We start from the raw sequence: 24,261 nt of genomic DNA on the forward strand, positions 1-24,261 counted from the left end.
AAGAAGAAAAGAAAAAGTCAAAGAATGAATGTATAAGTTCATGAAGGAGACAAAACTAATTTTCTCAATACTCACCAGTATCATGAGTTTTGAGGGAAAGTCTACAAAGTGTTTTCTTACATACATAAAGATGCAAAAATCATCCAGATGTGAGTGTTCATGCTTCATTTATGTGCAACAATAGGACAGCTCAGGGACCCTGTATGATGCCACAAGGTGGCAGAGACCTTCTCAGGCAGTCACAGATAGGAAGACAACCAATGCTTTATCCCCATTATCCAGGGTGTTGGTCTGTGGTCTGTATGTGCCTTGTGTGTTGGGTCCCTTTTTAACTTGTGTTGTTACTTTGATTTCTTAGAGAAAAACATGTAAACAATTAAAAAAAATGGTGAGGGATAAAAATTTAATGCACACCAGGAAAGCCATACAACCCAAGTTACAAAGCTTCTGTAAGGCAAAGGACACTGTCAATAAGACAAAAAGGCAACCAACAGATTGAGAAAAGATCTTAACCAATCCTGCATCCAACAGAGGGCTAATATCCAATATATACAAAGGACTCAAGAAGTTAGATTCCAGAGAACCAAATAACTCTATTAACAATGGGGTACAGAGGTAAACAAAGAATTTTCAACTGAGGAATATCAAATGGCCAAGAAACACCTAAGAAATGTTCAACATCCTTAGTCATCAGGGAGATGCAAATCAAAACAACCCTGAGATTCCACCGCACACAAATCAAAATGGCTTAGATCAAAAACTCAGGTGACAGCGGGATGTACAGAAAGAGTAACACTCCTCCATTGCTGGTGGGATTGCAAGCTGGTACAACCACTCTGGAAATCAATTTGGTAGTTCCTCAGAAAACTGGACATAGTACTACCAGAGGACGCAGCTATATCACTCCTGAGCATATACCCAGAAGATGCTCCAACATGTAATAAGGACACATGCTCCACTGTGGTCATAGCATCCTTATTTATAATAGCCAGGAACTGGAAACAACTCAGATGTCCCTCAACAGAGGAATGGATATGGAAAATGTGGTACATTTACACAATGGAGTACTACTCAGCTATTAAAAATGATGAACTCATAAAATTCTTAGGCAAATGGATGGAACTAGAGGATATCATCCTGAGTGAGGTAACAAAAGAAAACACATGGTATGTACTCACTGGTAAGTGGATGCTAGCCCAAAAGCTCCAAATAACCAGGATACAATTCACAGACCACATGAAACTCAATAAGAGGAAAGACCAAAGTGTAGGTGCTTCAGTCCTTCTTAGAAGGAGAACAAAATACTCACAGGAGCAAATATGGAGATAAAGTGTAGAGAGAGACTAAAGGAAAGGCCATCCAGAGACTGTCCCACCTGGGGATTCATCTCCTATACAGTTACCAAACCCAGACAGTATTGTGGATACCAAGAAGTACATGCTTAAAGGAGCCTGATATGGCTGTGTCCTGAGAGGCCCAGCCAGAGCCTTACAAATACAGAGGCAGATGTTAGCAGTCAACCATTGGACTGAGTGTGGGGTCCTTATCAGAGGAGTTAGAGAAAGGACTGAAGGAGCTGAAGGGGTTTGCAACCCCACAGGAAGAACAACAATATCAATCAACCAGACCCCCCAGAACTCCCAGGGACTAAGCCATCAACAAAGGAATACACATGGCTCCAGCTGCATATGTAGCAGAGGATGGCCTTGCCATGAAATGACAATGGAAGGAGAGGTCCTCAGTCCTATGAAGGATCGATAGGTGCCTCAGTGTAGGGGAATTGAGGCTGGGGATGTGGGAGTGGGTAGGTGGGTGGAGGAACTCTCATAGAAGCAGGGGGAGGGAGGATGTAATAGGGTGTTTCTGGGAGAGAGGGAAACCAGGAAAGGGGATAACATTTGAAATGTAAATAAAGAAAATGTCCAATAAAAAATTTAATGCACACCAGGGCAGCTATACAACCCAAGTAATACAAGCAACAGGGCTTACTCTAACTGGTGTCAATTATCGTTCTGACATTTTTCTATTTTATTTTATTGAAATGCTATTCAAAAGCCACGTATTTCATTCCATGACCCACAAATAGACCCACCATTTCTGTTTGACCAATATTATTTTAACAAGCTTCAATAGAATCTCAGGTCATTAGTAACTAGAAGTCAAAGTTTGGGAGAATCCTATCTCCTCCTATGTCTTGTACTGAGATCATGTTTTGTGCATATTTTAAGGTTCCTGGTTAAAAAACGGGTAGGAGACTTCAATCATTCTGCCAGGGCGACATGGGTGGGAACTAGGACTTACACACAGGCATAACCACACCTAACACTCTGATCCTACACAGCACTGCTAGTAATGTCGCTTTTCGTGTTTCCCCATAAAAACTGACCACCTATTTCATTTGCTTCTCTGTAACTGCGTCTTCCTGGCTTCTTGGTTCACTAACAGCTGAAGATAGGGCCATGGTTATGAGTTTGACAAGAACCTTATACGAAGCTTAGATTTCACCTTGCCATGGGTGGCACATTTATTTGTCCTCTTCCCTAATTTAATCATTCCAGAAAATAAATGCTATTTCTATAATAATTTTCCCCAACAGCAATCAAAACACAGGCAAATCAATTGGTCATAAACAGAAATTATACACATAAAAATTGAGCACATTTGGCAAAATCTTTAAGTATGAATTTTACAAGAAGCATCAAAATTATCAATTTGAAAAATTTTGCTAGCTGAAGTAAGGGTTCAAGGAAAGGGCACTGGTGAATGTCTGCATTTTAAAAGACTTTATTGAAAAAACTATTTCTGTGGAATTTTCTTGAGTAAAGATCAATGATTTCTGATTTTAGTGTTACATCTTTATTTCCTTCTTTTTACATAAAAATTATTACAAATGACTAATCCTTCTTTGCCCTTGCATATGAATAAAATTTTATTTTCATCTGTAAAATTCAAAGAAAACAAAATTAGTTATCAAGATGCCCAGAGTTTTAAAGTTTTAAATTAATTATAATGCTTTTGGCATTGGCCATGGGCCAAAGACTCATGATACATTGTTACCGTTCATCTGGAAAGAAGGAAAGAAAGAAAGAAAGAAAGAAAGAAAGAAAGAAAGAAAGAAAGAAAGAAAGAAAGAAGGAAGGAAGGAAGGAAGGAAGGAAGGAAGGAAGGAAGGAGCCCCAGCAATGTGAATATAATTTGAGTTTGCTATAAGGTTGAGTTTCTGCAAGATCTAACATTTTCTTCTCAAAGGAGATGAATTTTCTGAAACATTCTTTTAATTTTGATGATTGGTTATGATAACATTAAATTGAAAAACATTAATAGAGTGAAATCAAAGTGAAGTAAGAATAAAATATCTCCCAATTATCTAAATTTCTTGCTATGTGTACTCCGTGTTTAAGGTAAGAACAAAGGTACTGTTGTTCCGAAGCTCACAGAAAATAGTAGGATAAATGAGCCACACACAGTGCCTTCAAAGTAGAACAGTCACTCATTAAACCATTTATCCTTCCTGACTCTTGTTCTGTATTCATTTCTTCCTAGTTTTGCATTGCAATCCCTCGACACAGGCTTTTCTCTTTGATCCCACTGAGCTGACGCTGTACAACGCATGCCATATCCCATGAGTCCCCCCAATATTAATTTGATAAAGAAAGTGGATGGATGCTTGGATAATTGATACGCATGGCTGTTACTTTGTGTTTTCCCTCTTGATTGTATTTTCAGCACCAAAGGGAGATAAGCACTAACACCAGCCGCTGTTATCAATACGAAGGAGACACACGTAAGGGATGTGTGGATAAAATGAAATCCGAGATGTTGATGGGAGGCAGGCTGTTGTAGCAAAGTACCAGATAATTAAATTTAAGAAAGAATCTAAATTTGAAGCTTCTCATAATACAGGAAGCTATGACAGACACAGATAAAAAATTGTACTTGAAAATACATGCAGATAGCAAGTCACATTGCCTGCTCTGGAATAGAACAAAGTGGCTGGTGGGAAGGCTAGCATAAGCGTGACAATGGATGGCTTGCGTACAGCTTTTAAAAATCAGGTAGTGGTACAGTGATACACTGCTGAGACCCAAACCTTCTGATAGTGTTAATTTACCCATTTCCTCATCAGATTCTGACCTTTTTTTGAGAACTGAATTTCTGTCTTTTGACTTATTTCTGTCTCAGTCCCTGGTATGTTGACCATTATACTCAATTAATGCCTATTTTAGTCCACTCTGTGATAGGCCACCAACCCATTGCTATCACATCAGGAGCCTGAGTTTGCCTGATGTCCAGGGATCCTGTTGCTGTTGCAGCTCAAGTCTGGAAGCCTAAGTCTCTTGAGTCAATTGTCCTGTGAACTTTCTAAGCTCCTCTATTCCTCCTGCTGTATCCCTATTTGTGATTCCTCTCTCCTAGTTCAGGTAGATATATTCTTAGTTCCTTGGTGATTTCTTCAATCTTTTTTATTAATCATTCCACTCCTTTATATCTCAAATGATATCCTCCTTCCTGGTAACCCCTCCACACCCCCCATCCCATCATCCCACATCTTCCCTCTTCCTCCTCCACTTTGCCTCTATGAAGGTGCTCCCCACCCACCCACACACCCAGCCAGCGTGGCCCTACACTGGGCATCAAGCCTCCACAGAATCAAGGGCCTCCCCTCCCACTGATGACAAACAAGGCCATTCTCTGCTACGTGTATATCTGGAGCTATGTGTTCTTCCCTGTACGTGCTTTGATTTCATCATCACCCCAGTATAGTTCCAGATCAGTTATACCTATAGATAAACTGCTAATTTTTTCCTTCCTCAAGAATGATTCCTCTCTGTGTTTTATTTTCCCTGTCTACTTTATGCTTGAATTTCAACTCCTCTCACCTCACATCTCACCTCACCATAACCTATCAAGGGCTGTTAAACATCCAAAGGTCCTGACCATACTTGGGTCATTATAGTTTCCAATTCAGTGTCTATCAATTAGCAACTGATGATCACATAACTATCTAATCAAAACTCTTTGGATCAAAGTTTAGGTCATGTAGATATGTTTAAATTGTAGAGTTTAGGGAACTTTTTTTTGAACATTTTAGAGTTTTTATTGTTCTACCACAGAGATGATGAAGCTATTATGAGCATTCAACTAGTTTTATTTTTTTAGGATGGCAACCTTTCTTGATTTCAAAAAGCCATCTATAGGGCATGGATCCTGTAGCAGACTATGTGCCTATTCCTCCTGCATTTTTTGTGGATGGTAGCCCTCAGTTACAAGAAACAGGCCACGTTTGTCTTACTTTCTTCCTCTCTCCTTTTATGAGGAATAGAACATGAAAGGGGTTTGGATGGAGCCTGGGATGGGAAGACATTAAAAGATCTGTTGATAGTTTTGTGAAAGATTATTTTTTTTCTCAGACAAATGTTTTTGGAACATGGTCCAAGAATGGAGTTGTTTGAGAATTCTGAGCACTGGTCAGAACTCTGCTAATAAACAAGAAAATAGTTTTGTGCCCTCAGTTTCTTCAAAACAAAGAATTATTCCTGGATTGTGTTTTTTTGTGCTTCTCCCAGGTGCTGGATAGATAGGAGTGCTTTTATTTCAGATTACTCTTTATTGCTTGCTACTCTCATTCAACTCAATGTTTAAACTCTCATTCCTATGCCTCTATGAAAAAACCATGATTTTGCCATGAGTAACTTGTCCTTGTGATTGAATACAACTTGAACATTTGAGAGTTTTATTCATGTGACCTCTTTTTGCCCTAAGAGTATAAATGGTTCTGAATAAAGTTGGCTATTGTACCAGACTTTTGTTTCTCAGTCTGTTCCATTCTCCCAGGTCTGGAGTGGTGAACAAAGATCACTTGAAAAAATTTCTACAATATGGTTGCTTCTGAAAAAAATTAAAAATGAGTCTACCAGATGAATAAGAAATCCTGCTGCTTAGTACAAATCCAAATAACAATAGATGAATAAGTCAAGTAAATATCGTACTTTCATGATTATGAACACTACTTGTAATCTGCCAAGAGAAAGGAATATCCATGAGTGACTGATTTGATAGAGAACGGGTACACATGTAGAATGGGAGAGTATTCTGCCACAAATATGAAATCCTGATGTTTGGAACAACCAGGAAGCACTTGGAGACAGTAAAGGAAATAAAGTAGGCAGAGAAAAGACAAGTGTCCCATGATGTCAGCCATGTGAAGAAGGTACAATTTCATCGAACAGAAATAGAAAGCAGAATAGTGGTTATCAGTGTCTGAGAATTTTTGAAGGATGGTGTAATATTGGACATATGCTAAAATATTTAAGTAGCTAGGAAGGCTAATCTCAGGAGAGCTTTTAAATAAACAATGACTGTAATTAATAATACCCTGAATTCTTGAAGAATGCCAGTGGAGTGCATATAAACTGTTCTCACATTAAAATGATAACTATATGAAGTAATAGAGGTTAATGATCCACATTTAATGGCTCCATAAAATATATCCAAGTATCACGATGTCCACAATAAACACATATAAATGTATTTGTTGAGCAATTAGTCATCTTCATATAATATGACAACATTCTGCTGCATACTCTCCTATCATCTACCCTACTCTCTCTGTGGCTAAGTGAGAACCTGATTCTTAAGAAGCTACACGGTCACCAGAACTGTGGGGAACAGACCAAAACTCCCTGAGGCTGATCCAGAGTTTTGATATTAATCATCTGCTCAATCAACCTAATGCATACATGATAAACTAATAGCAAATAAACATTTAAGCACATTTTACTGAAGTGTTCTCTACTTTGTTGCTAACAATGTGCTATTCAGTAGAAATCTTCATCCGATATCTCCACTACTGACTTGTTGCTTTCTGTGCCCACCTGTCTAGCATCTCTTAGAAGTCCACTGAAGACCTCAAACAAAGTGTGTGGGGACAAAGGGGCTCATCTTCTCTTCCTTATCTGCTCTTGACACAATCTTCCTTATCACAGTAAATGGTGCCAACAGGCTTCAGCTTTTCCTTACCTGGGATCATGACCTTGATTTTCCTACTGTTGTAGTCCCCACATTTACCTTACAAGTCATGTAGCTTCTACTTTTAAGTTTTCTCAATTTTATCAACGTCTTGCCATTACACAGCTACTAGTCTAGAGAAACGCCTGGCAGCCGAGTTGTGTAGAGCATAGCTAAACATGCCTGCTGCTTTCTATCTGCTAACTTGACCCCTAAATTTTCTCCCCATCTAAGAAATTATTTTTTACAACAGCCATTCATTTTAGGATGGTGATGGTTGTGTTAAAAATTCCCCAGTATTTCCCGTAACCCTTGTGGCAAAAGTCAAGTTTCTTGTCACAAAACTTCTTGTGATCTGATTTCCATATCAGACTCTGACTTCATGTCTCCAAAGATGCACTATTTTGCCTGCATGATGAATGTTTCTTTGTTAGCCTCTCTTTTAGGAGATGCTGTCAAGATTTTCTCCTTAATGTTTTTCAGATTCAATTACTTTCTTACTATAAGTTTCAAGTCTATACCCAGACATGTCCCCAATTTTCCCAGTGCATATATCAGGGACATACTGGTCACTCTGCAAGTATGTTTTGTCTTTTCTCCTAAGAACATGTCAGCTCCACAATGTCAGGAATATGTCAATTTGGCTCATTCTTACATTTCCCAGTAATGTCTTTAGCATGCTGCACACTAAGTATATTTATTATGTGAGTGAACAATGAGAGATGGTGACAATTCTGATAACTTGACAATGTGAAGAAAGGTACTCAGAAGGTTATATATTAGCTGACTAATGGAATATTGTATACTGGAAGGCAGGATATCCCTTCACAATTTATTTTATTTTATTTTATTTTTATTTTTATTGTTTTTTCTTTTCTTTCTTTCTTTCTCTCTCTCTTTCTCTCTCTCTTTCTTCCTTTCTTCCTTTCTTTCTTTCTTTCTTCCTTCCTTCCTTCCTTCCTTCTTTCCTCCCCTTTCTTTCTTTCTTTCTTTCTTTCTTTCTTTCTTTCTTTCTTTCTTTCTCTCTTTCTCTTTTTTGGATGCAGGACCTTATGTAGCCTAGACTGGCTTTGAACTTAATATGTAGCCAAGGTTGGCCTTGGAACTCTAAATCTTCCTGTCTCCCTCTCCAAAGTGCCAAGATTACAGGGATGCTCTCATGTCCAGCTCTGTCCAGTCTCATTACCCTTTTTCCCTGGCATGAAACCTTATAGGCTTTGCAGAGGACTTCTGAGTCTATGTTCATGAGAAATACTCATTTGTCACTGGCTTTTCTTGTAATGTTGTCTTGTGATGTTTGACTCGTACAATGGGCTATGAATTCCTTAGGTATATCTCTTCTGAAGATTCTATAGAAAATTGTCGTGATCGCTTCCTTAAATATTTAGTAAAAATTACCAATTAATACATCTAGGCCTGGTAACAGCTGCTTCCTATAATCACTTTTACATATTCCTCATAATCTTAAGTATGTATCAACTGAAAACTTCACTTACACAGAACTATACAATTTTCTATAGCACAATAAAAGAAGGCCATGGGCTCTAGTGAGAGCCATGCATATTCTCTGACATAGATGGAAAATGCTCTAAAACAAGGGGAATAAAACATGAGCCTATGCTCTCACTGATTAGCCTGAGATTCATCTTTCTTTGCTTCTTTCTCTCACACCTTAAAGAAAATCGAAGATCTGGATGTAGCCTATAAGGTCTTAAACCCCCAATGTGACCGAAACTTCATGAGCCTATGAGATTGGGTATCCAAAATGGGACATTCTGAGCCCATGTATATGCCTCAGATTCCTCTTGCTATATGATAAATGGATCTTATGATACAGAACAAAAGGTGTCATTTAAAGAAAACTACGTATTGAAAACCCACTGTATTTGAAGAGACAGACTCATTAAAAGAATATTTACAACACTCTGAAAGAGCCTTCCTTACAGCACAGGACTTAATAACACAATGATACCTTCTAGCCTATGTCAAAGACTTCTTTCTGGTGCCTAAAGTAGGTCTGGAGAACTTCCAACAACATGATAGGAAAATAGTTTGAAAAAAAAATTCAAGGTGGTTACAGTGAAAGTCAATAATCATTTAGATATCAGCATCATTAATGGGTTTTTATTTAAAAAATAATTATTTCATTGTTATACTGCTTAACATTTTAGTATTCATCAAGTCTTTACTATGGTTATTTTTAATATGAAATTTCAAAAGCACAGTCTCACTTTGTTGGACTGACAATGCTGTTGGGAGTCTGGGAAGGGAGATAGATATGTATCTATTCCTTCATGCATATATGGAAAATCTCTCTCTGCCATCCAGAATCCCATTACAGTGAGACATAGACACAGATATTCTTTTTCATGAACTAAATTTCAGCATTCGTATCAAATAAATGGATCATCTACATTCCGTGGGCTAAAAAAAAAAATGTAGTTTCAGGACATGAATGGAAAGGTTTTGATAATTCAAAAGAGAAATATTTTCTCCCAGCAGCAAAAAAAAGTGAATTATTTAATATATAAACAAGAATTAGTAATACAGTGTACCAAATAACCTACACTGTAATTCCTAAATATAATTGTCATTTAATCAGTTTATTTCATATTATAGTTCTGAAAAACAAATGGAAATGATGGTAATTTTCAGTCAGCACAAAATGTTGGCTTAAACAGTGCAAAAATTTGAGTAACTATGAGAGAAATCACTGTTACTTCATTAAGAGGTAGTGACAAAAAAATCCTGGGGCTACTCAGTTTCTTTAAAGTGGAATATGCTCTTGTGCACAAGAGATCCACAAACTAAATAGAATATTGAATATAACAAAAAAAAATGAAGAAATACTTGGTGGTAATAGGATTCAACTTTGCGGTAAACACAGGGATTATTTTTATAAGGTCAGGCATATGCCTATACTACTTCAAAGTACTTCCGGCCCTGGAAGAATACAACCTTAGCTTTTTGTTCTCAATGTTTTATCTTGTTAGAAGGAACTGCTGGGAAAATATCCCCTGTGTTTACAACAGAATGGAATCAGAAAAGACCATGTAAATTCGAGTGGTAGCCAAGCAGAACGCAGGCCAAGAACATATCATTTCCAAAGTTGTAGATAATGTGCATTTCCTAGTTTAAAAAATAATTTCCTATCCTCAAAAGTGATATTTTATAAATAAGGAATAGAGTTGGTTTTAAAAATATAGATTAAAAAACTGTTAACTCCAGATATTTTCACTGGATAAATATGGTTTGAGGTGATATTTTGGGTTGATTACAGTAGATTTTACATGGAGAACATTAGGAAGTGCAAATAAATTTAAGCTATACTGATTATGAATCATTTTATAGAGTATTATGCCACAGACTAAATTATAAATGCAATTATCATTATAATTCTCTTAAATTACACTTTGAAGTTATGGGGCAGGCAAACCCTCCAATATTGTTAAAATCCTTGAATGATATAAAGAAGTCATTACCAGAGTATTTGGTTTTAGGCCAGAGACAAGGGACTGAGGGTGGATATTTTCCATAGCAAAGCCATTCTGGCCTCCAGGTTTTCCCAGCAGCCCCCAGTCCCTACCTGGCCTCCTCTGCCTCCAACCTTGAACTTTGCAGCCTATGGGCCAGGCTGCCCTTCCCCCAGAGGCTCCTCCCTATAGAATCTAGACATTTTACTCTCTTCCCTCCCCCCTCTCTCTCTCTCTGGCTTTCTTCTCTTCTTCCTCCTCTCCCTCTTCCTCTTCCTCTTCTTCCTCCTCCTCTTCCTCCTCTCCCTCCTCCTCTTCCTCCTGCTCCTCCTCCTCCTTCTCCTCCTCCTCCCCCTTCACTCTTTTTCCCTACTCCCAGCCCCCATGGCAACTCCCCTGGCCTTAATCTTTGGGGCCAGTGAATTTGCCTCAGAGCAGCTTCCCAATAAACTTGCCTTTAATATATTCTAATCCGGCTGGAATTGGCTTATTTCACTGGCAGAGAAGTAACCTACCAGAGAGCAGTTTTCAACTTTCTTCCTAATGTTAAGACCCTTTAATACAGTTTCTCATGTTTAAGTGACCCCCATGCAAAAAACATTATTTTCCTTTCTACTTCATAACTGTAATTTTGCTGCTATGTTTTCCTGTGGTCTTAGTTGATACCTGTGAAAGGGTTGTTAAGTCCCCAAAGGCCAACCCACAGGGTGAGAACCACTGCAGTATCATGTTCTTCTTTCCTGTTATTTCCTATTAAGATGGAGGAGGCCTGAGAGGAATAGTCAGCAGTTTGACTCCAGTCTGCTTTAGAAGAGCTGTGGTGATGCCTTGCAGACCAGCTGATCTTCCTTTTACCTAACATCAAAAGAATTACAATATCCGAAGGGTTAATCTGATTATCCCTTGGGCTCAGCGGCCATCACAACAGGGAACAGATTTAGAGTCCTTTATTTTTCTATTTCTGTCTGCTCACAACCTTCCCCCATTCAGAGTGAGGTAACAGATTCCTATCAGCTAGAAAATTGTGATATTGTGCTCATATTTCAGAAACTTCAGGTTTATCATACTAAGTTAATATTTCAGGAAATTCTCAGGCTTACTGTACTGTTTAGTTTCCATTCTTATCTACAAATATCTGGGTAAGAAAGTATTGAAAAATGTATTTCTCCACCATCGGGCTAAATCATACTGAGCTTCTTCACAAAAAAGTAAATAATTTTCATTTAAAAATGGTAAAAAGATTTCAAAATTCTTGTCTGAAGTACATTTGCCTTCATATTTAATTTTTCTTTTCTATTGTTTAAGCTGTTTCAATTCTCTCTCTCATGCTCTCTCTTGCTCTCTCTCATGCTCTCTCTCTTGTTCTCTCTTCCTCCCTTCTTCCCTCCCTTCCTCCCTCCCTCCCTCCCTCCCTGCCTCCTTTCCTCTCTCCCACCCCCCTCTGTGTATGTGTTTGTATGGGATGGAATGAGTTCACATTTAATGTATATTTACTTCTTATTTTAGAATCTTGAAAATTCTTTTTCTTGTGATGCTGTTACAACCTGAAAAGAAGTGTTGTCGTATTGCTCTTTCTATTTTTTAATTCCTTTTTCAATTATGACACTTATCATTTAAATCAGGTCTCTAATAAAGAAGAAATGTCTAGGATTATTACTAAACAATCCTATTTGAATACCTTAAAACTATGCTTATTCTTAGCAGTTACATTGTGAACTTCTCAGAGATTGTGAGCCAAAATCCTTCTAATTTTCTGTGTACCTGATATTTGTGTGTGCCATATAATGAGTTTATCCTATGATTGTAGACTTTCAATATATTTTCTTTCAAATTTCATTATTTATTCTTGATACCAACTTAAAAGTACACTTTATTTTCAAGATGGTTATATAATGAGTATATTGCCATGGTAAATACTGCTAGATTGTTTTGCTAATTTTTCATCCAAAAGTTAGTAAAGTTATTTATGAATATTTTATATTCATATTTATTTCATGCATGCAGGTATTTTCCATGCATTTATGTCTGTGTACACCTTTTAGGGCTGCTTCCTATGAAGGCCACAATAGGGCACTGAATGCCTGCAAGTGGAATTACAGATCATTGCAGTTGCTGTCTAGGTAGTTGGAACCACACTCAGGATCTCAAGAAGAGCAGCCACTTCTCTAAACCATTGAGCCATCTCTTCAGCCCTCTTTCTGAATATTTCTTACTAGTTTTCTTGTTAATTTGCCTTAGTAGTTGGTTTATCTCTAGGCATTGTTCTTCCGTCCATGGTCAATTAATGAACCATGCAGTAATTGCATGTCTTTCTGCCTAATTAGATGGACCAGTGTGATACTCTATCACTCAAAAAGAGTTACAATGCCTTAGTCATTTTCAAAGAAATCACTTGCCAGAATAAAGAGACTGTCTATGACTATACACTATATGTTGGAAATGCCCTCCTATAATTCCCACAGCACTTTCTGGGTTCTCTAGCTCAACCATTCTATGCTGACTACATATGATTGGAAAAGGATGGCCTGCAAGAATAGCCACTAACTAACTAACTAACTAACTAACTAACCAACTGACTAACTTGTAGATTTTTACACTATTGTAAAATACTAGAGCAGAGTATGCATTTGCATATGTACAGCTGTAAATATCTGGATACAAATTTTCAAGAACACGGTAGGTCACATCTAAGGATACTTCCAAAACTAGAAAGGAAATCTCAGGGGAGCAAAGATTTCACATTTGAAATGTCTTTTAAGACAATGGTGATATAAAAACTTAATGACCAAAACATGAAATTGTCAGGTTGTGGTAGAGTCTGTTTTAGGACACTTGGATGGCTCTCAGGAGGGCACCTCTCTGGTATTATTGTGACTTCAGACATTTGGGTAGATATATCAAACAGTAAAGCTGGTTTTCACATTATTTCATTAATAAAAGCTTTTAGTTTAGTGAATAGAACAATAAGGTTTTCTTGCTTAAATATTACATCCAGGGTTTTACCAAAATATTAGGGAATGCCTACTTTATGGCTCAAAATTATTTTTGAGTGACAACTAATTTGGTGGCTCAGTGCTTCAATCTCAGCTCTAGACTGGCAGAGGGAGAAAGATCACATCACCATGGGGTGGAGCTTGTCTGGGCTGTAGAATGAGGGTGTCTGAAAACGGGTACCAAGCAAACAAATAAAATCAAAATTATTTGTGAGCGGAGGACTTCTTTAGGTATGTTTTTCAAAAGCTGAATTTATTACTTTTTCATCCTTGATAATGAGCTCATGTGATTTTGGAACTTGAGTTTCCTGATGATCTGTATTTAGTATCTGAGGCTATTCTCCCATTGTTATGGTGCCCATTCTTTTGGTTTTTATATTGTATTTTGGTTGATAAACTTGTTCATTGCTTCCTGTTCCCCCAGGACTTTATATGTTCTTTATATATTGTTCCACAGTTTTGACTTTGAGTATCTTTATTTTGTCCTAGGAATTCTGTAGATTTCTGTAAAGTCTGCACTGTGTTTCCCTGGCTTGTGATGAAATGATCCTGAGAACGACTCTAAAGCTAAAGAGATTTTTTCTTCAAAGCCTAAAATCCTTTGCCATGAGATCATAATGGAGTGTTTTTGGAAGTCCTAGAAGACACTTGGTCAGCTTTCCCTCTATGTCTCTTAACTTCCGCATCTCCTGGTTTTGCCACATGTGACAAACCCCACAAAGGTTCTTCAGGTGGGCCTCGGAGTTCAGTTTCATCCTGTTTGACTGTTTCTTCTTTCTTGCTAGGACTTTCTATTAAATTTTAAATTTGAAAACTACAGGTTTCTTTTATGTAAAATTTGTTCATTTTATAGGACCTACTTTGCCCTTATTGTTTCTGTTATTTATAATGATTTCCATTTATTATTCTTTTATATTCATTTAAAAATGGTTTATATATGCTTCTCAGTTTTAACCTCTCTCCCTCTTTCTCTCTTTTAACATTTTCATTTTTTTTCAGCCTGCTTGTTCTTTGTTATTCTGGGTCTCATCTGGAACATGAATCATTTATCCATTTCATTGTAAAATGAAAATTTTGTTTGGGTTTTCTCCTAAAGTGGTCCTTTATGCTCTGCATCAAAGATGCTTCTTTATTTAGTTGTGGGTTTCCAACAGTTTCTCTCTATGAGACTTTGAAGGACACAGTGTGTGGGCCCCGTCTGACCTTGCATGGCACTGGTTTGATTCCTCTGTTATCTTCTCTGTTGCATTCATATATATGCTCAAGCACCTGTGCTTTGACATCTCCATTCTCTGGGTGCAATGAACTTGTTGCTTCTAGAAATAAGTGGCCTTCTTATGGGCATGAATCTATGCAAGATTTCCAGTTCAGGATTTACAACCCAGTTGAGCACTAAGCCTTTTGCCATGAGAGACTCGAAACCATGATTTCATGGCTGTGACATCAGCACCTAGTGTTCAGGCTCTGCGTACGACTTCTTTTCTAGCCCTCGGAGTTGCCTGTTTGTTTGTGGTTGATTTATGTATTTAGTAATACATTCTGAGTAAGATATGTATGTGTCCCAATCAAGGTAATAATTATTGCGGAATACCAAAACTACAGATGGGAAGCAAATTAGCAGCCAGTGACTTTTCTGGAATCTAGATGCAAATAGTTAAATTGGACAATGTTGCACTTGGCCAGTGTTAGAAGGAAAGTACTAGGATTTGAATGTTTATGCTTTTCCACATTCCTATGTTAAAATCTGACCCCTCAGCCTCTGGAAGGTGATGAGTTCACAAACTGTTTTATGTTTATGGATTAGTGCTCTTACACAAAAGGCCTAAGAGACACCTCCTTGCCCTTTCTGCTGTAGAGGTTTCCACAGAGAGGCAATCCTGTAGGAAATAGGCCATCAAGAGATACTTAATCTGCCAGCACCCTGACCTTAGACTCCCCAGCCCAGAGAACTGTGGGAAATTCATTTCTGTAGTTCATAAACTGTGCTTCCTAATGGTCTTGTGTGAGAGCGGGCCCCAGGAAACAGTACAGACAGGTTCCTAAAGTTCATAATTATAGAGACCCAAACAAATTTGTTTCAATGATTCCTATGTTTTCTTGTGTCCCTGTAGAGTTGGAAAATAGTCGTTCATTTATCTGATTGTGCTTTTGCTTCCTTCATGCTTCCCTGTGGGATTATGGTGAAATTCTTTTCCATGTTCAAGTGAAATTTCTATGTTCAAATTATGTTTAGTGGTACCGTATTTAAAGAGATTACTACATGTATGGACAAATGATAATTCTTTTAAGTGTCAAATACTGGCCGAACAACATCCAAATAATACAATCAACACTAGATATGCTAAAATAAAAGCAAAAGTTTTGTTTTTATTAGTTTACAATAAAAAAACTTTTCTAAGACACTTTATTTGGCTTAAATAAGCATCAGCAAAATGAAATGAAAAATTATTATTAAAGTGGTATTTAAATAAATATGTATGCTAACCTGACTAGACACTTTTAACTGATGCTATTTCTATCAATCACTAGTTTAAAGGAAACAGTGAAGCATTGTGAAGGAACATAAGCATTCTCAAAAGCAGATGTATGTTCCTGTCTTATGATCAGTTTCCTGATATATCACCAGTATCCCAATTCAATTATTTTCCTTCCTGTGACCAGAATGTAATTTCAGAAGTCTAGTCTGATCTTATACTGAGTAGTCACACATAATCCTGACTGAACTTGGAATTGGCCAGCCCAACTTAATACATGTCAAAGTCACTCTGCTGGACAAGCAGCAGAGAACAGAATATTTGTTTTGATGTGTCGGAGTAGGACACTTAGTCACTGTAAAATGTGATTAAGAAAAGGCTCAAGATTAGATAAAAGCCCTTTCTGGCCTGGACTGTGGGGTTATGATTCTACAATGAAACACTGCACGCACCCTGCCATTTTTAGGCCAAGTCCTATGGATTTTCTCTGGCAATTCACTTATCAATAATACAAATGTACTTTTTGTCTCCCTTTCATTTAGGGAGACCAAAGGATTTACAGGACTCAAAACAAGTGGAGCAGATGATTTTTGTTCATGGTTGAACACAGGAAGCACTAGTGAGGCTAAGAAGAAAGGGTAAAGAGTAAACACAGTTAGAATGAGTGCACTGACCATATTTGGTGAGTCTGAACATTTGTGTACTTGTCCCTTATTAACCATCTATGTCTCTGACAAAATGAAGTCTCTTTGCATGCTGGGACCATATTGGTATGTATATTACAGAGGTTGTCAATGGGACTGGCATTTTAAGACTTTAGTGATCTTATTGTTACAGGTTCAAGCATGATGATCTCAGGCTTTTACCATGGGCAAGAATTGTTGGACCAGGGAAGAATAAAACAAAGACAGATTGATTGCAAAACTAAATACAAGAACGTTATCAAGGAATTTCCTATGTGACAGTGACAATATTTGACATTTAGTGTTACACATACAACTTTGAAGCATCACTTCCAAAGACTGGACTAATAAACTCACCCTGGAAATTTAGACATGGTCAGAAAGCAATATTATCATAATCTGATTAAGCCCATGTTTGCATAGTAGTTTCTGGAAGTAGTCAAATGGAGATTGAGTAGAAAGTCACAATGTTGCCAGTTTCAGTCCTAAAACTCTTCAGATGTTTAAAATGTTGCATTCTGTTTTACTTATAGTTCTTGGCAACACGTAGAAAGGAATTGTGGTAAGGTTTAATCTTTCAGCCTTCTTTAAGGGCAGATGAACCAGCTTCTTCCAACAGTGGAAGACTTATTCAATACTGAGGGATTTAAAAGGCTCCAAAACTTTCTTTAATAGCAGCTACTAGAAACACAGATTCTTTTAGTCTTATTTAACTAAAAATTAGAGATGATTACAAATTATATACTGTTATTTTTCCAGTATATCTCTTGAGATCTTTTTCTGTTTCATTTCATAGAGGACAGAGGCAGTGAGGCATAGGCCACATTAAGACATGCTGAGGGAAAGACTTTAGCTTGAACTTATTAAAAAAATTTTTTTTTAACTTTGAGTAGAGAGTTTTAGTCATGAATAAGTAATTGTGTTAACTTTAAAGTTATCAGAGCTGTTCTTTAGGTTCCATGGAAGTGATAGACTTCCTTAAAGTCCGAATATAAAAGAAATAAAATATGTGAAGTAAAACCTATTCCTTGAAGTAATCAAACCCCTGGCCTTTTACCTCCAAATACAAACCCCACGTATTCTTTGAATTACTCAGATTTAGTAAACACAGGTAAAAACAAACAGTAAAATAAAGTATAGAAATTTAAGCAGTAGTACAAATTTTATTTGTGCCTTAATATGTCAATTAAAAATAATAAAATTCGTATAGTTCCTAATACAAACTACATATTCACTATTTTTTTCCTAAGTCAACTGAACAGATAAGAGGATAAAAGCAGCACTGGTCACTTTTGTTTACTTCTTGATAGATACAAAAGATCCCATCCTTTCTAAAATGGAGATCCTACTGCCTGAGCTTCTGTGCTGAGTAATTCTGAAGACCAGCATCAGTAGAAACTCAAGCACTGGGGTGCTCTCTCTTCACTGGGTCCACTGTCGCCCACTAGATCAGGGTTAGTGCTCACTGCATGTCCTTATCTGGGTTCTAAATGGATGGGATGTGCTACTGCTCTAGATAGTTCTTACTTTATTATTTTTATTTTATGAGCATTGTTCTCTGGCCTGCAGGAATAAGCATTCATGTATGTGTGTGGGAGGGGGGAGGGTGTGTCAGATCCCCTGAAACTGATGTTTGTGAGCTGCTATGAGATTACTGAGAACTGAACCCAGGGCCCCTGGAAGAAGAACAGCCAGTGCTTTAAACAATGAGTCATCTGTCTAGCCTGTTTCTCATTTTATTTTATTTTTTATTGGATATTTTATTTATTTACATTTCAAATCTAAACCTTTCCTGGTTTCCCCTCCACAAACCCTCTATCCTATCCCCCCTCTCTCTGCTTCTATGAGGGTGTTCCCCCACCCACCCACTCACTCCCATCTCATCAGATAACCACTTGTGAACATTAGTCCTGTTTTTTTCTTTTTTTTCCTTTTCTTTGTGTATATATGTGTGTGTGTGTGTGTGTGTGTGTGTGTGTGTGTGTGTGTGTGTGTGTGTATGTTTTGGGGGGGTTGTTTTGATAGTTTTGTTTTGTTTTGTTTTTGACACAGTCTTATAATGTCTGGCCAGGACTCACTCAGTATCCCAAGCTGGTCTTGAATTCCTTGCAATAGCTTGAGAGCTGGAATTACAGAGATGAGCCATGACTCCCAGCTTCATCTTTTATATTTGATACGTTGATATTAATACTGCCATGCACTCCTGGGGCATTTTGCCTCTTATCCTGTAGCTCTACAAGGATCAGAGCTCCCCAGCACCTTCTTCTCTGCTCAGGAGAACACAGTTTATACTGTTATCCCATGTTCCTGCATTTTAGAAAAGAATATCTTATATTCTTTTCCAATCTTTAGTTTAGTTACAATCAAACCTGCTTTCCTTTGGTATGGATATCTAGAGCAAATCATGAAAGCGTTTTGCCTAATCGATACCATTTTAGGAATCAGAAAACACTGTTCTGCACCACGCATCATTTCAAGTCTCTAGTGTTACAAACCGTAGTACTACAAAATGTAAGATTTTAGTAAAATTTTGTCAATTAAAAAATGGATCAAATATCATTTATAGCCTTGTAGTTATGTGAGATGCATTTTTAGATCCCAAATATTTAATTTATGAATGAAACTTGTGAATGAAACACTCTCAGTACCATTTTTTTTCTTCCAAAGGCAACCCTGGGAAGGAACCACAACACCTTTCCTTCACTCCCCTGACACCCCGCCCCCCATTCTGTTTCTTCTTTTTTGATTAATCAAGGATGCTCCTGGATTTGGAAAACCATCTAACCCACTCCTATCTTCTCAAGATCTGTTTATTTCACAATGTCACTTGACCTGCAAGTATAAACTTGTGTCTATTTATTTTTCTTTTCAAAGCCTTTGCCTCAGTGGGCTCACCATGTAGGAAGCAAGAATTAATTTTATGGGTCAGATGTTCGCTATTGTTTTCCTGCTAGCGCCCATGGTGATTCTTGCTTTCTTCCAGTGCCTTGAGGTAATCACAACATTTTGTATTTTTATAGTTCAGAAGACAGTGCTCTGTCCCCTAACTCTCATTCAAATGTATATTTATTTACCTTAGAGTTGGGCACACTGATCTAGAAAATAGTATCTAACATGTTCGTACTAAAATCAAAAGAATGAGAAAATTCTCCAGATAGAAATGACTCATGAAGAGGAAATGGTGAACTTCAGTCTCAGAGATTTGCCATAATTTTATCATTGCTATATCCTTTTAGACACCCACAGTAGTTGTCTCAGAGGGATCAATATAAAAGACATGCTGGAAGTTTTGAAGAAACAGTGTCTTTTAGATTTATAATGCATTAAAACATAAGCTCTTTATTTAGAAAGCTTAGTAAAGCTTTGGAGTCAAAATCAATAATGATTGTACAGGTTATGAATGGAGTGTTGTTTCTTTTTTAATGATAAAAATATCTTTAACTAGAAGGTTTGAAACCAATGTGTGTGCCCTTGATTTCATTAATTAAAAAATATGGAATTTTAAATTTCAAAATATTAAGCCATAAGTAAAAAAGAGATAAGCCACACACACACACACACACACACACACACACACACACACACACACACGAAAGAAAATTTAAATCCAAATTTAATTTTAATATTTCTATTTTCTATGTCAATGGTATATGCAGTGTTTTACTGCATATATTTCCTATCAGCTGTTTAATTTCTTTTCAATAAACCTTGTAGTTTACAGCAATAAGCTGATATATATAATTTAATTGGTAAATCTAGTCCCCCATTCCAAAAATTCTGATTCATGCCTGGAATGCAATCTCAGAATACATTTTTCTATGGCCAATTTTAGGCTACATGTTGTGATATTTCCAACATATTTGTAGACTGGAAGACAGCATCAAAGTAGAAGAGAATCAAACAGAAACATTTCAAGCTCTGTGAGGTAAGAGTTACCATCAAGATGGCAGGCATCTGTCTTTCATTATGGAATGCTTGGAGTTTTCATTATACATCAATGCTGCCATAGTTATTTCACAGAAAATTAAAGTGCTCTTGACACCGGGTCTGAGCGGTTTTAGAACTGACCACTCTTTTAATAACCCGTGTGATGAAATTATGGTAATTTTTAAAAGCACATTTCAACAATAACAGCTGTGAGCCTCTACAGTTGTGTCTTCCTGTAAGGAAGACAGACAATTCTAGTTATGAAATAATTTATCCCTAAAAGACAAACCTTTTGTTATGACATGATCCTACTGGACAAAACAACATACTTTCTGTATACTCATATTTTTTTAACTTTAAAAGATTTTTTGTTTTTGTTTGAATAAACAATCTCACTCTGTGACCCAAGCCAGCCTTGAACTCTGTAGCTCTCCCATTGCCTTAGCTGCGTGTATACTAGGATTACAGGGTAAACCATCATACCTATTTCATATAACTTCTAGTATAGATATAAGTAGTATAAAATAGACACCCAGACAAAACCTTTTCTAATAATAATATTTCTCACACATAAAGTGAAAGTAATGTCAGAGGTGCTGCTTAAGGAATTCTCCAAGTCAGGAATACTGAAGTCCAAATAAAAATCTGAGTTACCAATATACTACAAAAGACTGTGTTTTTGCCTAGGAAAAGTGTGCTCGAAATATCTTAGAGTAGGAATAATTTGATTGGTTAATGAGGAATCTAAGAGTGATAATTGAATTGGATGGCATTCATTAGATGAGACATTCAAGCAGATACTTCACATGCTCACTACAAACTCTAACACATGTAAGTGTTCCAAGTGATACCGTCACTCCCTCCCCTTGTACCACACCAAAGAAGGAGACCTGCCACAGCCCTCTTCAGAAAGCACTCTTCAGAAACAAATTTTGTTTACAACTCCTGCCCTTCCCCTCCTCCCCGACTCAGTACTCTTGCTAAAATATCATCTGTGTGGCAGGTCCCCAAAGCACAGAGGCATATGCCATGGCATATTCTTTCAGAATGCCAGGTTGCTCATGGTCGTCTTCAGATAATGAACCATGACAACTTTGGAATTGAAGGACTACAATCTAACTGGGCGAAAATCACAAGTGCTACCTAAGTAGCCCACCTACTAAACTAGCCCGTCAAACATTTTAAAAACTGTCACAGTTCCAGAATATATGTCAAATAATAATGTCTCTTGAATATAACAAAACAAAAGTTAAAAGACGCAGTTTGAGATAGATAGCCTTCATTGTCAACTTGTTTGAACTTAGGATCACTTTAGAGATTGGTGCATCACACTTCTGTGTTTGTGGTGATTAACTGAGCAAAGAAAGACCCTCCATGGATGTAGAGCAGGATAAGAATAAAGGGGGTTAGGAGGAGTTATCTTAGCACCAGCAGCACCTTTTATCTGCTTCCTGGCCAACATGCTATGAAATGAGCTTTGCTGCTTCGCTCTCCCTACCACTACAGACTGAACAGTGTGAAACCATTGTGCAAAATAGAACTATTTCCTACCATAAGTTGCTTATACAAGTGGTTCTGTAAACACAGTAAGAAAAGTAACTAAGACATCCTCACTCTATCCTCAAATGCCCCCACCACATCCTGGTATGGACTGGTCATCAGTTAAACCTCTCAAAACCATCTTGCTTTTCTGAATACCTCAACGAGTTGTTCTGGCGGAGCTCTCGGGATGGCAAGGTCAGAGTCTTCCGATCTGACTGCAGATGGTGGTTGTTCAAGCGCTCTCAAGTCTTCTTTTCCTTGAGAGAGAAAGCATGGAGAGAGTCTGTGAGCATGCCGCTGTCTTGCAATTCTGCACATGCTTCTACTATTGACTGGATATAGACTTCTGCGTACACAGCCCATTCATTATTCATACCCTGCTTTAGTTTCCTCAACTCCTTGTCGGGATGGGTGCTCCAGGCTCAGAACCAATAGGTATGAATCATGCTGACATTGAAAAATCTCCAACCAAAACAATCAAGCAAGCAAACAAAATCCTGGAATAACAAAACATCTCAGAAGAGCAACTTGGTTTTTAAGAGCAACTTTTTCATAGCTCCTTCTGAACTACCCTGATCAATGACACAAGTCCACAGAGGAGAAATAGCCTGTGCTGCCACGAAAGGAAGGTCCCCAGTGGAATTAGCAGCAGCAGGGAATTATCTCCTGGCAGTTCAGATTTTGTTTTGCTAACAAGACTCCATGTTAGGAGACAGGAGAGCTGTCCTTTTCTGGCAATGTTCCCCCACCTTTTCAGAATTATTGAAAAGCTAACCGAGTCTATTCTGATTTGAGTATCTCTTTGTGAGCCGCAGCAGCTGCAGCAGGGATCATAAAATGGGAAGACATTGCTATTTACCCAGGGAAGATATTGAAATGCTGTGTGTTGTATGTAAGCGTCTGACTGGTAATGATGCTGTGTCAAGAATTCTAGGAGGTCTTGCCTTAGCCAATGTTTTCCTCATCTCTTTTTTTCTCATAGATTTTTCTCTCTTCCTTCTCCAGCCTTATTTTTTTGTTCTCATTAGTCTACTCCTTGTTGCACACACCTACTCTTTGACGTACAGATTAAAAATAACTTTGCCTCCTATTCTGCACATCAGACCTATGCTCTTATATTTTAAGATGTAGAATATCAGGTATGGAGAACTCAAGGGACTTTATCTGAAGTTTGGCATAAGGCTTTGCATAAACATCATGTTGGACACTATAAATACATGTGCATATCATTTGCCAAATAAAAAAGTAAGTTAATTTTTTAAAAAATGGATTGAGCTGCCAATAGCAACCATACAATTCTTCTCTCTGTATAGTTTGTTTTTCATCTCTCTGGAGGGAGCTTACATGGTAACCTTCTATTATTTGAGTTTTCCTACTATATAGTAAGTAAATATGTAATTCCCTACAGCTTTTCATCACAATCAGAATATGATTTAATAATTCATCTGCCATTGTTCAGCAATCCTATTTACCAACTAATGGATCAGGACCATGCTAGCATAAACCCACCAGAAAATGTGATGGTTTTCTGTGTTTGAGAAAAATCACAGTCCTTGATTTAAAAAAAAATGGTGCTACATGAGAGTTTATTTGTTGAGTGGCCTTTGAGTCAGTTTCCTATTATAACAGAACAAGGTGAAGTGGCTTCAGCTCAGGTAAACTCTATCTACTTGTTTAGAACTATAATTTATTTAGTGAAAGATGACTACCTCAGCCTTGCATTTTTGGAGGCTGGAAGTTCTTAGAGATAAAACGTCAAAATGATAGGTACTTCTATCTTAAGAAAAATCAGACTTATAGAAAAAAAGATAAATTGCCAAATGTCACAATGCATATTGAGGATATGCCAAGGCACACATGGAATTTTTTTTTCAACTTCAAGAATAATTCTAGATGCTCACTGAGAATGAAGTAAAGCAGGTTATCATTGACATAGGTAGAGGCATCTGTGTTTGTGTGTGTGTCCCCTTCAGCACATTAATGAACATAAGATAATCAAACTGTACATTTCTGAGCTATTACAACCTGGAATTACTTGATAGTTTACACAATTGTATCCCTTCACAACTGTGTTATTTTTCAACAGTGGTACTTTCCCACTGTGGAAAACTAGCTTTTCCCACCAGCAAACATCTGTAAGGTTTCTCTCATGATTTTGTGC

General features: G+C 37.4%; 1 protein-coding gene across 1 annotated transcript in view; it reads right to left on the reverse strand.

The window, feature by feature from the left end:
- Syt1 (synaptotagmin 1) overlaps nt 1-24,261 on the reverse strand; it is a 525,848-nt gene that overhangs the window by 394,704 nt on the left and 106,883 nt on the right. The window contains exon 2 of the mRNA XM_031349253.1: nt 22,257-22,357. The gene's annotated coding sequence lies outside the window, so the exon portion shown is untranslated. The remainder of the gene's footprint in view (nt 1-22,256; nt 22,358-24,261) is intronic.

Source organism: Mastomys coucha, unplaced genomic scaffold (genome assembly GCF_008632895.1).
Source record: "Mastomys coucha isolate ucsf_1 unplaced genomic scaffold, UCSF_Mcou_1 pScaffold4, whole genome shotgun sequence".
NCBI lineage: Eukaryota > Metazoa > Chordata > Mammalia > Rodentia > Muridae > Mastomys > Mastomys coucha.